Genomic DNA, 13,128 nt, shown 5'->3' with positions numbered 1-13,128 from the left:
CACACTAATCAAAATAGTCTGGTATGCAGCCAGGTACATAAAAGAATGGACTAGAACAGGAAGGCCAGAAACAAGTCTACATCAAGAGATTCAATGACCTGCCTGGACTGAGTCTACCAGGTCGATCCCGGTCCTCGGGGGAGACCTTGATCTGGAGGAGGTGGGAATGGGGGGTGGGCTGGGGGGAGCGGGAAGGGGGCGAGAAGGGGAGAACAGGGGAATCTGTGGCTATTAGGTTGAACTGAATGGTGTTGTAAAATAAAAAAAAAAAAGAAAAGTCATTGTGCAAAATTAAAGAATATATAAATATTCAATTAAAAAAAAAAGAGAGAGAGATTCAATGAATTCTCAACAAGGAAGTCCAGAATACCCCACAGTGAGAGGATGGTCACCTTAAAAAAATGTTGATGAAGCTGGGTGTGTATACACAAAACAATGAAATTGAGCTCTTATTTGACACCACACAAAAGTCAACTCAGAATGTATGAAGGTTTAAATGTGAGATTGAAAACTGCGCAATTCCTAGAAGAAACTGTGGGATGAAATCTTTATGACTTTGCTCTTGGCAATGACTTCTTGAATATGTCATCAAAGGCATAGGTAACAATAACACGATGAGGCCAAACAAAACTAAAAAAAAAAAAATCTGTATAGCCAAGGAGACAACTATGTAGAAAGGCAACCTATGAGGTGAAAGCACAATCCAGTTCCTGGCATTACATACTGCCTCTGTTTAATTACATGTGACTCTTGGTCGCTGCAGAAGACATTGGATGTGAAGTGCGGTATGTGCAGAGCCACGCACTCCCTCTCTCCATCCTTCCCTCCCTCCCTGCCTCTCTCCCTCCCTCCCTCGCTCACTCAATGGTCTCCACATGGCCTCTGGAGGGGTTTTTAGTGGTGCTGTGTTAAGCAAGGACAGTTATGATACTGAGTGACATGGGGAGCATGAGTCCTCAGAACAATGGGCGAGTGGGGCTTCCTTGGATTGCTAGGTATGGAGCTACAGGTAGCAAGGAATATCAATGCCTATGGAATGAGTGAAAATACTTCTTTTTATAAATTATGTATGTAGTAATTCATTCCTTTCTAAAATGTAGAACATGACTATAACTCAATTTTAAAGTACAACTGCTTAATTTGAAGATGGACTAAGGATATCAATAGATACTTAAAAGACCACCAAAAGAGATATATAAAAGGTATATGAAAATGTTAAGTGTCTTCTAAAAATGTGGAAGGTAAATTAGAGAAAACTCACATAAGAGATTGAAAAGTGACTACCTGATGACAGCTGGGATTGTGGAATTGGGGGAGTGGGAGGTCTATTCAAGGGACAGCTTTTTTTCCATGCATAGGTTTTATTGTTAGTTTACTTAAAACACATACATATAAACTGACATTGATAAAAATTAAAAAAGTATTTTTACACCAAGTGTAGATTAGAAACGTGGAGAGAGAACTGTCTTTGTCATCACTTAGGATTTTTCCAGGCAGAACTTCCCATCATCCTTATCCCCTTCATTTGTCTTCTGATGCACCCCGGGGAAGATGGTGAAAAAGACACTTTCAAGATCAGAAGTTCTGAATTTAGCTTCTTTCTTTTGTTTCTAGAACTTAGGAAACTTTTTATTCACTGTTTGATTTTTTTCAACAAAATCTTTCAGTTATGGGTAAAAAAAAAATCAATATCACCACCATAAAAATAGAAGTGCTGATCTTATTCAGTGCTGTACATGTATATATGTATTCAATACTGTATACACACACACACACACACACACACACACACACACACACACACACACACATATATATATATATATATATATATATATATATATATATATATATATATATATATTCATGCACACACATATATGGTAACCCTCTGATAATAAAAGCTGAATCAGTAATTCAATACAATATGGGATATAAGGCCCTCTGTCAGGCAGACACTTAGCTAAGCATTTTGTGTTGGTCATCTCAGTTAACCCTTAAAGGCTGTCCACAGTACTTTGCATAATGAGAGTTGCCCAAGGCTGCTAGATGTCTCATTCCTTATCCCTCACCCTCAAAACTGCTGTAGAGCCTCTCAGCTCCCCTCGGAATAGGAAAAGAGGCCATCTCCCTTAATCCAATTCCATCTCATGAACCAATTTGACCCTCACAGCAATGAGAATGAACATAGGGCAGGCATCCATTTCTCCATTGTATAGATGAGAAAAATAAAGTTTAGCTGAGTGGAATGATTTGCTGACATCCCAGAGGTGAGAAAGTGACACTGCCAGAAGGAGCCCAAATCTTTCAACTCTGAGCCCAAAGGAAATATATCAGTTAAAGAGAGATGGTTTTGTCCTTGTGTACATCTACTCTTTGCTCAGGCCATGGGAGGGCTCAAGAAGATAGGAAGACTATCCGCAGCCTTCTATTCTTTCTAGAGGATGCACATCTACTTAACTTCTCTTGATATAGTTAAGGAAAAAGCTTACATATGTATATAAATATCAGCATATATATTATTTCTGTTGAATGGTGTTCCATTTTTCACAGAATTGGAAGTTGGAATTATTTCATTCAGTCCCGGCTCATTTCTGGTAATTCATACCCCTATGTGTCCAAATGTCATATTTCCTATCAGGCACCTGAGAGCTATAGTCACGTGCAGAATAAGCTTGCTCTCTGTGTCTGTTGTGTATTGCTGGAATGGAGGGAGCTTTACAGGGGAGCTCTTAAATTCCAGAACAAGACTATAATTAGCTGTAATAGGACCCAGAGTAACTTCACGGCCATAATTCTCAGCAGGAAAACAATTATATTGCAGCCGTATAACTAGACAGACATGCTGTAAATACAAAACATTCTCTGGAAATATATGCTTTGTATTTCTAAATACATGGAAAATTAAGTCAGACACTTCTTAGGTAATTGTAATTCAATGCAGCATTACACCCTTTCTTTTTTTTTTTAAATCAACATTTCCCTTCCTGTCTCAGTTATAGATTTTCCATCCTAACATATATGGTTAAGGGAGGCATATCTCATTTAGAAACTACAAGAAAGGGAATATAATGACTTTCAAACCTGACACATTTCAGGAAGGTTATCAGATGTGACCAGAGCCCCAGATCAGAATCTAGAAGGCTAGACCCTTGTCCTGGTCCTGTACCTATTTCATGCTGAAGCCATGAAATGGCATCATAGACACAATCTCTGACAAACAGATGACAGACAACTTCAGTATAACTTGTGTAGTATTTGTTTTGTTAAAAAATGAGCTAGTATTTAAAAGATCAATAGATTTAATGGAAATATCGAGACTTCTAGCTTCTAAGAAAAGAAGTGTACCCCACTGAAAGTTCCTAACAGCAAGGCTCACCAGATGCTGGCAACTGGAGAAAGACATGTTGAACATTTTCTGCAGCTTGCTACAGAGATTTCTGTTTATTTAGCTTGTCTAGTTTGTGATTGGTTTTCTTGCCTATAAAGCAAAGACTTTGGGATGAATGTTGCAATTGAGATTTCTTAAGTGTCCACTACATCCCTCCCCCAGATCTAAGCTTCTATAGCAATACAAACTACAGTATGATTTAGAATTGACTAAAAGACATGAAGACAACAATATAAAAAAACTAAATTATACATTTTTTTCTTTCAGCTTGTGTTCTTATGCTACTCATAGTCAATTTTTACCTCCCGGAGAAAACTAATAATAAATCACAAATGTCTGCAAAAAAATGTAGTGGCCCTCTGCATGAGAATTTATACCACACAGAATGGGTACTTCTTTACCCATGAGTCTGTTTAAGCACTCAGAAATCTCTGGGGTTACTGGGGGTTAAATCAGAACCTCGACATCATTTAAAAAGTTTTCTTTTTCTGTGACCTCTCTGGCTCCTGTGTAATCCTAGAATCATACCTATCCTAGCATTTCTTCCCAGATCCTGCTTCCCAGAGGCTGTACAACAGAGAGCTCCATAGGCATAGAGAGGGAAAGAACGGGCACCTGAGACCCTGTGTACCAGGCTCTGTGCCCACTACAAAAACCGGAGTGCCTTTGGCCCCATTCATAGCTCTGTGCCCAGAAAACAGGTAGGAAGACAATAGAAATAGAATTTTTTTTAGAATAAATGTTGTTTTTAGGCCTTGAAAATATACTTTCCATCCTTCAGTGACTTGCCTTCAAGATGAATGGGGCTATGGACTTTCTCAGGCCGTAAATATTGCATGACAACCTTTGGATAAGTTAAGAAGATGAAATTATTAATGTATAGGGCTTTTGAATTTTAAGTAATTGTTCTTTAATTCCAGGGTTGGTAGAAAACCCATTACTTCCTAGTTAAAATAATCTTCACATTCTCTGAGTGTTATTCTTTTTTTGATGGGGGAAGTGGACAGTATTGTTTTGTTTTTTTTCATTTCTCATCTTAGTACTTTTGTCTACCTTCTATAAAAAATTTTTTGAGACAGACTCTTGCTATATAACCCAGGCTGGCCTTGAATGTACTATGTATGCCTTGAAGTCAAAATCCTCTAGCTTCAGCCCCCTGAGTACGTTCATAGCAGTCCAACCGTTATTTTAAAGGTTATTTAAACAGTTATCCATGGCTGTTTCTCCTCCAATTTTCATGTCACAGATTAGACTCTTTGTGGCAGTATATTGGAGGTAGGACTTGTGGCAAATGACCAATCCAGGGGAGCTACACTCTTGTGATGGTATTCAGACCTTCTGACATTCAGTCATGTGAGAGCACAGCCACCTCTTCTCTGAAGGATGCAGTGTTCAAGACATCTAGAAAACAGAGATATTAAACCTGCTGGCTCTGTGGTATTAGACATTATAATTTCCAGAACTATGAGAAATAAGGTTGGTTTTAATAAATGATACAGTCTCACACATTTTGTTATAGCCACAAGAATGGACTAAGACAAGCCCCCAAAAAGACAAGGTATACTCTGATACCATGTTGAGAAATAGAACATCTTTACATTTTATCATCATCTAAAATCTTTATTGTGAACTTTTTAATATCTTCATTAAAATATTTTTAGTGTTTAATATAGGTAGATATTAAATTTTAGTCAACCTTTACTTCTCATGCATCTATTAAGATGAGTCACATGATTCTTATCTTTTAATTGTTTAATATAATTGACTAAATTAATCAAAGTTCTAATGTGAGGTTAATTTTGAATTCCTGGCTTTTTAATTAAACTGGCTGCCTAGTTCATTTACAATTAGGCTTTATTTCTAAAATAGCTATTTGAGGCTGGCTACATATATTTCTATAAATATTCTTCTTACTGAATCTCATCTTATTTGGTGTATCATTCAGTTTTTAATATTTTCTATTTAATATTAATAATTTCCATTTTGATTTATTATGTGCTCTCAACTTTTCTAAGGTGCTTTTAATGTTTCAAATGTGTATTGTTTTTAATTTCTGTTTCTTAGAGTATTTGGAATTATAACTTATTTGAATTAGAGGCAAAGAATTTTCAGTAGCAAGATAATCTCTCAGAGACTTGTTGAGGCTTGCTTTTTAATTATGTTGTTTAAATCTTCTATCTCATTTTTGTATGTTTAATCATCCAATTGAAGAGAAAATCTCTTATTATAGGAGGTCTGACAACTTCTTTCATAGTTCTGACCCCTTTTGCTTAATACATTTTTCAAGCAGTTAATTGCATTCATAGTAATTGATAATTATGTCTATTTAATGAGCTGAGCATCTTTTATCAAGTGTTTCTTATTTCATTTTTGTTTTTAACTGATTCTCTATATATGTGAATAATTATATTTGACATATACATATACACTATGTAGCATTCAGATCAAGGTATACATATCTACTCCTCATGAGTTTATTACTGCTTTATTATGAAAACTTTAAAAACTCTTCTTTTAGGTTAGTAGTGATTTTACCAGTATTACACTTTTGGGCAAAATGTAATTTACTATTAATGTACCTCTATTTGTTTATTTCCTAAATATATTTCTTATTCTTTTACTTTTTATACTTAAATGTTTTAAAGTATAAAAAGCATGATTTTACAGCTGGGATAAACCTTTAGAATGTTCTAAACTGGGGAAAGGGTACTTGATCCCATCATCTGGCTTCTAGAGCAATGTCCTCAAGGTACATAACTCCATGTACCTTCGTTTGATTGGTTAAGCTTGATTGCCAACTGGTTCAGCTTGAGAAGTGTCTTGAGAGTTGACTAATAATGCACACCTGTAGGTGTGTCTGCCGGGAATCTCCAGAGAGGATTAAGTAAGGGGGGTATATTGTCCCGTGCCACTCATAGACTGGGAGCCCAGACTTGTGGAAGGCTGCTAGGCTAATTTGAAATGGGTTTAGCACTCATAAAAGGGATCAAGGTTGAAAGGAATATCTTGCCCTTTCATTTCTGTAAGGACACAGAATGAGGTACTGCCAGGGAAGCAAGTGACAGTCCTCACCAGACACCAGTCCTGATGCTTTCAACCTCCAGAGCTGTAAGACATTTGGGCTTCTTGTAAATTACCCAGTCTCGGATTTTTTCTCACAGCTGCACAAACAGACTGAGACAAGATGTATTTTCCATCTTCAGCATGTCATCTCCACAATGCTCCCTCTCCTTCTGAGAACCAGTGTGCCACTCTAGCAGGCCATTAACTTCAAAAAATATTGATGTGACAAGAACATGATTGTGTGCCTGCTGCTTCTCTCCTATGGTCTAAAGCAGTTACGATGAGTCTGCTGTTGGTGGGCCAAATGTTCTATTAGTCTTTCTTTAGCTCTATGAGTTGAGGCCCCATGGAAAGGAAAAACAAGTCTACACCAGAAGACTCAGTTCACCTCGAGATGGATTCCTGCCTGGAATCCCGTTTTCTATGCAGTCACCTTTCTACTGAGGAATGGCTCATCTCTTCAATATGGTTCAAAAGAAAGTTGAGTGTGGTCTTTTGCTGAGTGACTGTGCCTTTGAATTAGGAGTAGCCTTACAGTGTAGCTGTTTTTGTTATTTGGCTCATGTTTATTCTCTATCTAAGTCACCATAGTGACTCCATTTAGGGTTTTACTATGCCAGAACTGGGTTGGCAGGTGGCTGGGTAATGTCATCTTGTGAAGTCATGGTATTTAGTTGATAGTATCTCTTTGGCTGTTGGTGTTCTTGTTTTGGCTGCTGACATGTGAAACAGAGACCTTTTTAAAAATCTGGTCTTACTCTAACATCTCATCTATCTATCTCTTGTTCAGACCTTTCTGTTCCCAACTTTCCAAACTTTACCTTTTCAGGTAAATGGTAGATGACAATATGAGACACTAAAAGTCTGCTCAATTAGATTTTTGTCCACTTGAGACAAGAGGAAACCTCAATTTAGAAAATGCCTCCATCAGATTCACCTATAGGCAAGTCTGTGGTGCATTTCCTTGATTGATGATGATGTGGGAGGACTCAGCTCACTGTGGGCAGTGCCACCCCTAGGCTGGTCATGCTGGGTGCCATAAGAAAGCAGGGCAAGTAAGCCATGGAGTGCAAGTCAGTAAGCAGCACTCCTCCAAGACTGCTGGCTCAGCTCTTGCCTCCAGTTCCTGTTTTAAATTTATGCCCTGACTTCCTTCACTGATGGACAGTATTATAGAAGTATAAGTCATATAAACCCTTTCCTCCCCAAGTTGGTTTTTGTCAGTGTTTTATCATAGCAACAGAGAAGATAACTAAAATAGTAGCCTCTAGATGTCCTATAATTAAATTTTCTGTCTGTACTGTGTTCCAGTAGCATGAGGGAAGCTTTCACAGAGTTATATAGTTCTTTGCTGCAAATGGCATGGCCTTTCTCTACAGTTCTAATGTTGACATTGTAATTCCTCACTGGGGCTTTTCATAATTCTGTGCAGTGTCTTTGCAATTCAAATATTTTTTAAAAAAGTCTTAACACTGCTGGGAAATAAGTCCAATGCATTGGGGGCTGTTTGCACCATGTCCTGGACCTACTGTTTATGAGCTGTGACCTCACAGAAAGCAGCCTTCCATGTCACTTGATAAAAAGTGTTTGAAGCAACGTGTAAGTGTTACTCTTATCACTTTATTGCCTCTGAATTCTTGCCCACCCTTCATCACCTTGCTTGTCTTATTGGAACTACATTATATAAATTTCTCTTTTTCCAGTTCATATCTAGTAAAATTTTACTAGTAGGGGAGCTGTGGGAGATTCCTTTTCATTGCTCAAATGCTTCTTCCTGTAGTCTTTATCTGGCATGTGGGGGAATCTGGCATACTCTTTAATTTGAATGGGGGGTAAAGGTGTCATGGAGCAAAAGAGGCCAATGGAAATATTTAATTTCTAAAGAAAGGTGGTGCTGCCTTATTATTATGACGTGCATCAGGGCGTGCTGGTAGTAAGAGTGTTGTAGCTCACAGAGACATTTGGCAATGGTTATTTTATCTTTAGAAACAAAATTTATGGGCAGCTTACTCTAATGTTGTTTAACCTACATAATAACAGTAGAACTCCCCTATGTCTGGCAGCAGAAAGTATGGCTTGTGCCACCATGGTAGTGAGTTACAGCCTCATTTCCACATCTAGGCCAATCTACAAATCTATAAGCCCTGGACTAAAGGGAAGTATGGGTCTTCTTGAAGAAAGACTACAATAAGCCTTCTTTAAGGGACCTATGGCCAAGCTAGAGTTATTATATTGTGGGTGGAAAGAAATACAAATATCTATCAGGGACTAACATGTACTCTGAATGGATGCTAATTCCTAGTGACATCAAATAAGAGGCTGATGGCAATCAAGTTATAGATGTAGTCTTATTTCAAGTCTCCATCATAGTAGATAGAGTTCAGGCCTAGGTTTACTTCATATTGTGTCCCCACTTCCTGAATTGTATAATTTAGAAAGATATACTGGATAGAATGTCCTCATGCCATTTTGATATTTAATAATAAGAGCCACTGGGGCAGACAGGGTTGAGCAGAAGATTCTGAGACACTTCCTCGTCTTCCTCACCACCATCACCTAAGCAATGCTACATCTGAGGAAGAACCATAGAGACTGGTGACACCGTCAGAGATTTGTGAAGGTAAAGAGTAAAGGATGTGATTCCTCTATTTATGTCTCCGTTTTGCCCTCCTGTTTGGTGTGGGTGGACGTCAGGTATATCTTGGAGAAAACCTGTGAACCATCATAAATTTAAATAGGTACTGATTCCAGTTGCGGTTGTTCTCCAAGATACAGAGCTTCTACTGGAAGAGCAAAGTCAGCATGACCCTTGGAATTTTCTTTTTATTATTGTTATTATTAAGAGAATTTCTATTTATTTTACATGCCAACCACAGATTTCCCTGTCCCCTTCCTCCCCCGGCCTTCCCCCACAACCCACTCCCCATTCCCACCTCCTGCAAGGCAAGGTCTCCCATGGGGAGTCAGCAGAGCCTGGTACATTCAGTTGAGGCAGGTCCAAGCCCATTCTCCCTGCACCAAGGCTGCGCAAGGTGTCCTATCATAGGCACTAGGCTCTGAAAAGCTGGCTCATACACCAGGGATGGATCCCAATTCCACTGCCTGGGGGCCCCCTAAAGAGCTGAAGCTAAACAACTGTCTCACTTATCCAGAGGGCCTAGTCCAGTACCATGGGAGGGGGGAGGGGTTCTCAGCTATTGGTCCACAGTACATGCGTTTCCACTAGTTTGGCTAGTTGTCTCTGTACTTTTCCCCATCAATGTCTCGATGTCCCTTGCTCATAGAATCTCTCCTCTCGCTCATTTATTGGACTCCTGGAGCTCGGCCTGGCACCCGACCATGGATCTCTGCATCTGCTTGCATCAGACCCTTGGAATTTTCTATGCTGTTATTGATTTGGGTAATTTTCCCCATGCCATTTTTCAAGACCCAGCAGAAGTGGTATTTTTTTTCTTGTGAAGCCAACAGTACATCTTCATGACGTATTTAGGAATATACTGATTATTCTTTGTATTCCGTAATGTAGGCTACAATGATCTTTATCTCCTTGATTATCCTCACAATACGACAGTGCTGCTATATTGATGACATTCTGCTGTTTGTGTATGGTAAGTAATAAGTATGCCAATACCTTGGTATTGGTAAAACGTGCTCACCATGACTGGGATGTGTCTGACTAGTTGTAAGACTTATTGGTTAACCATCATAGGTAGATGGGTATATAAGAGACAGAGCCTAGGCATGTGCAGAAGGTACAGTTAAGTAGGGACCAGACAGCCATAGCTCTTCCAGTAATGACTCTAGATATGTTCCCTCTTAAACCACTGTCCATGCCAATAGACTTGTAGTGAGTGCTTCATGATCAGGTGACTGAGCAATAAACAAGCCTGGAAACTTGGATTGCAGGTTGGTCTCATGGTCTCACACTTTTGCCCTTGCAAAGAAGACAGTTATAATACTACAGATTCTCAGAAAGGTGACCCTGGGCATAGTATTTAAGGACTGTCTTCCTGTTAGTTGAAACCTTAAGTGATTTTCTACTTTGTCTGCAATGAGAGATAGATTATAAGTATGGTTCAATATCAATTAACAGCCATCTGTGAAGTGTTCAGCAGGATGGCCAGGTACTGAAAGGAACATAATTACAGTATTGATAAGAAAGTATTATGGTGGAAAAAGCATATAGATAACCTTGCAGATTTGATATAGACTTTTAAAGTATTTGTGCTTCTTCTGTGTCTCTCAAAGTGCATCTATAACAAAGAAGTTCTAATAATGAAACATGTACACAAGAAGCATGCTCTTGAATCCCTAGGAACCCTCTGGTCACTCTGACTAGGAAAGATCAGAACTTTTCTCAGTCATTGAGAAGCAGATGGGAACAAATAAAGACCCACAGCCAGAAATTATAGAGAGAGTAAGAGGCCTTGGAACACACAGCCCTAATTGGGATTTCTCCATCAAAACCCTCCCTTCAGGGCTCAGGGAACCCTGAGGAAAAGGAGACTGAGAGCTGTACGAGCCAGAGAGGATGGAGAATACCAGGAGATCATGGCCCTATGTATCAACTGAGTAAAAGTGGTATGAACTCACAGAGACAGACAGTATGCACAGGCCCTGCACAGATCCGTACAAGGTCCTCTATAGATATATTATGGCTTCCAGTATAGTGTTTTTATGGGATTCTTGAGTGTGTGAATGAGGCAGTCTCTAATTATTGGGACTTCTCTTGGGCTCTTTCCCTTCTGTTTATTTGTTTTGTCCAATTCCACTGTATTGGTTTCTGTCATATCATATCATATCATATCATATCATATCATATCATATCATATCACATCATATATCGTATTATTATATTATTATCCCTTAGAACTCTCTTTGTTTTCTAATGAGAGATAGAAAGGGAATGGATCTTGATGGGATGGGAGGTAGGGAGGAATTGAGGGGAGTAGAGAAAAGGGAAACTATAATTAGGATATATCATGTGGGAAAAACTATTTTCAATAAAAGGAAGAAGAAGAAGCACGCTCTTCAGATTTCAGTTGGAATGTGTCTCCAGCCATCTATGTGATTATCCAATGGGCCCATGAACAGAATGGCAGGAATGAAATCTATACATGAGCTCAGTGACATAGATAGAGAGGCTCTTGGGACACAGAATTGGAAAACATTAAGTGCCTAATTTGGTTGCAGTCAGCATCAGTGTTGAGGTCTTATTGGGACCATTCTGTGGAGGGCCACCTGATAGTAAGAGGCAGGTTGATTATTGGGCCTCTTTCATCAAGGGGGAGGCGGAAGATGAGTCCTCACTAAAACAGACCTATGTTCTGGATATGGATGTACTTTTACTGCCCATTAATGCCTCTGTCATAACTAGCATCTATAAACCCAGAGAATATCTTATTCACTGTTAGGACATTTCACACAGCATTTCTTCTAATAAGGAATCTCTCTTTATAACAGAGGAAGTGAACAGATATGTATAGAATAAATTAATGTCATCATACACTCCACCCTTTGGTAGTGACTGGTCTAACAGAAAGATGAAATGACTTCAGTGAAGACATAGGACATAGATATTAGTTAGGAGATGGTCCTCTGAAAGATGAAGTTTTGGCTTATATGTTCCATTATAAAGTTCTGTTTTCCCATAGCCAGAATACATAGATAGATTTGTGTGTCTCTAGGTGGCCATAGGAGTGACTTCTCTTGCTTTCATACCTAAACACCCACTTGTCATTTCATGTCTTCCCACTTTGGCACTGTTAATGCTCTGCTGTCTTGGAGGCCCTGGTGCCCCAAGGAAGCATGAGTCACTAGGGAATGCAGCAGTAGTTTTGCTGAACGGAAAGCAAAGGTGCCGTCTTCGTTTGAGATTCCTTATACAGTTGTGCCAACAGCAGGAAAGAGGGTTACTCTACAGGTTGGAGTAGCTGATCCTAATCATCAGGAAGAAATGGTGCTTCCATGGAGTGAGGTTGAAGAGTATGCCTATGCATCTTTGGAGGATGTTTCTTGCTGTGCCAAATCTCCCAATAAAGGTAATAATGTAAACCTTTATGAAACAAAGGAAGACAGGACCATAAAGAATTATAATTAGGATTTATTTGCTCCCTTTACTGGGTAAAAGTCAGTGGCTGAGAGGAAGGGAAATATTGAAAGCACAATAGTAAGAGGTGATAATTGAAACCACCTTTGTGCTTATTTAAAGAAATGAGAACTATTTCCATATTTTTCACTTATTTGAATATGCTAATGACTTCCTTTTCTTTTCCCTCTTTACTCTTGTATATAGAAATTTTTAAGATTTGTGTTTAGGTAACTGAATATTTAGTGGAAGTCTGGATTTAAGGAGGAAGTAAAGTAGTTACTGTGGTTTGAATGAATATGGCCCCATAGGCTCATATATTTGAATGCTTAGTCTCCAGCTGGCAGAACTGTTTTGGAAGGACCAGGAGATGTGGCTTTGTTGGAGGAAGGATGTTACTGTGGGTGAGCTTTGAGGTTTCAAAAGCCCATGCCAGGTGCAGTCCCTCTCTCTGCCTCTTGCTTGTGGATCTGATGTTAGTTCTCAGCTACAGCTACAATGTCATGCCTGCCTGCCTGCTACCATGATTTGTTCCCACCATGATGGTCATGGAGTCACCCTCTGAAACTGTAGGGAAGCCCCCAAT

Source organism: Peromyscus maniculatus, chromosome 8 (assembly GCF_049852395.1).
Source record: "Peromyscus maniculatus bairdii isolate BWxNUB_F1_BW_parent chromosome 8, HU_Pman_BW_mat_3.1, whole genome shotgun sequence".
Classification (NCBI taxonomy): domain Eukaryota; kingdom Metazoa; phylum Chordata; class Mammalia; order Rodentia; family Cricetidae; genus Peromyscus; species Peromyscus maniculatus.
This window is presented reverse-complemented; position numbering follows the sequence as displayed.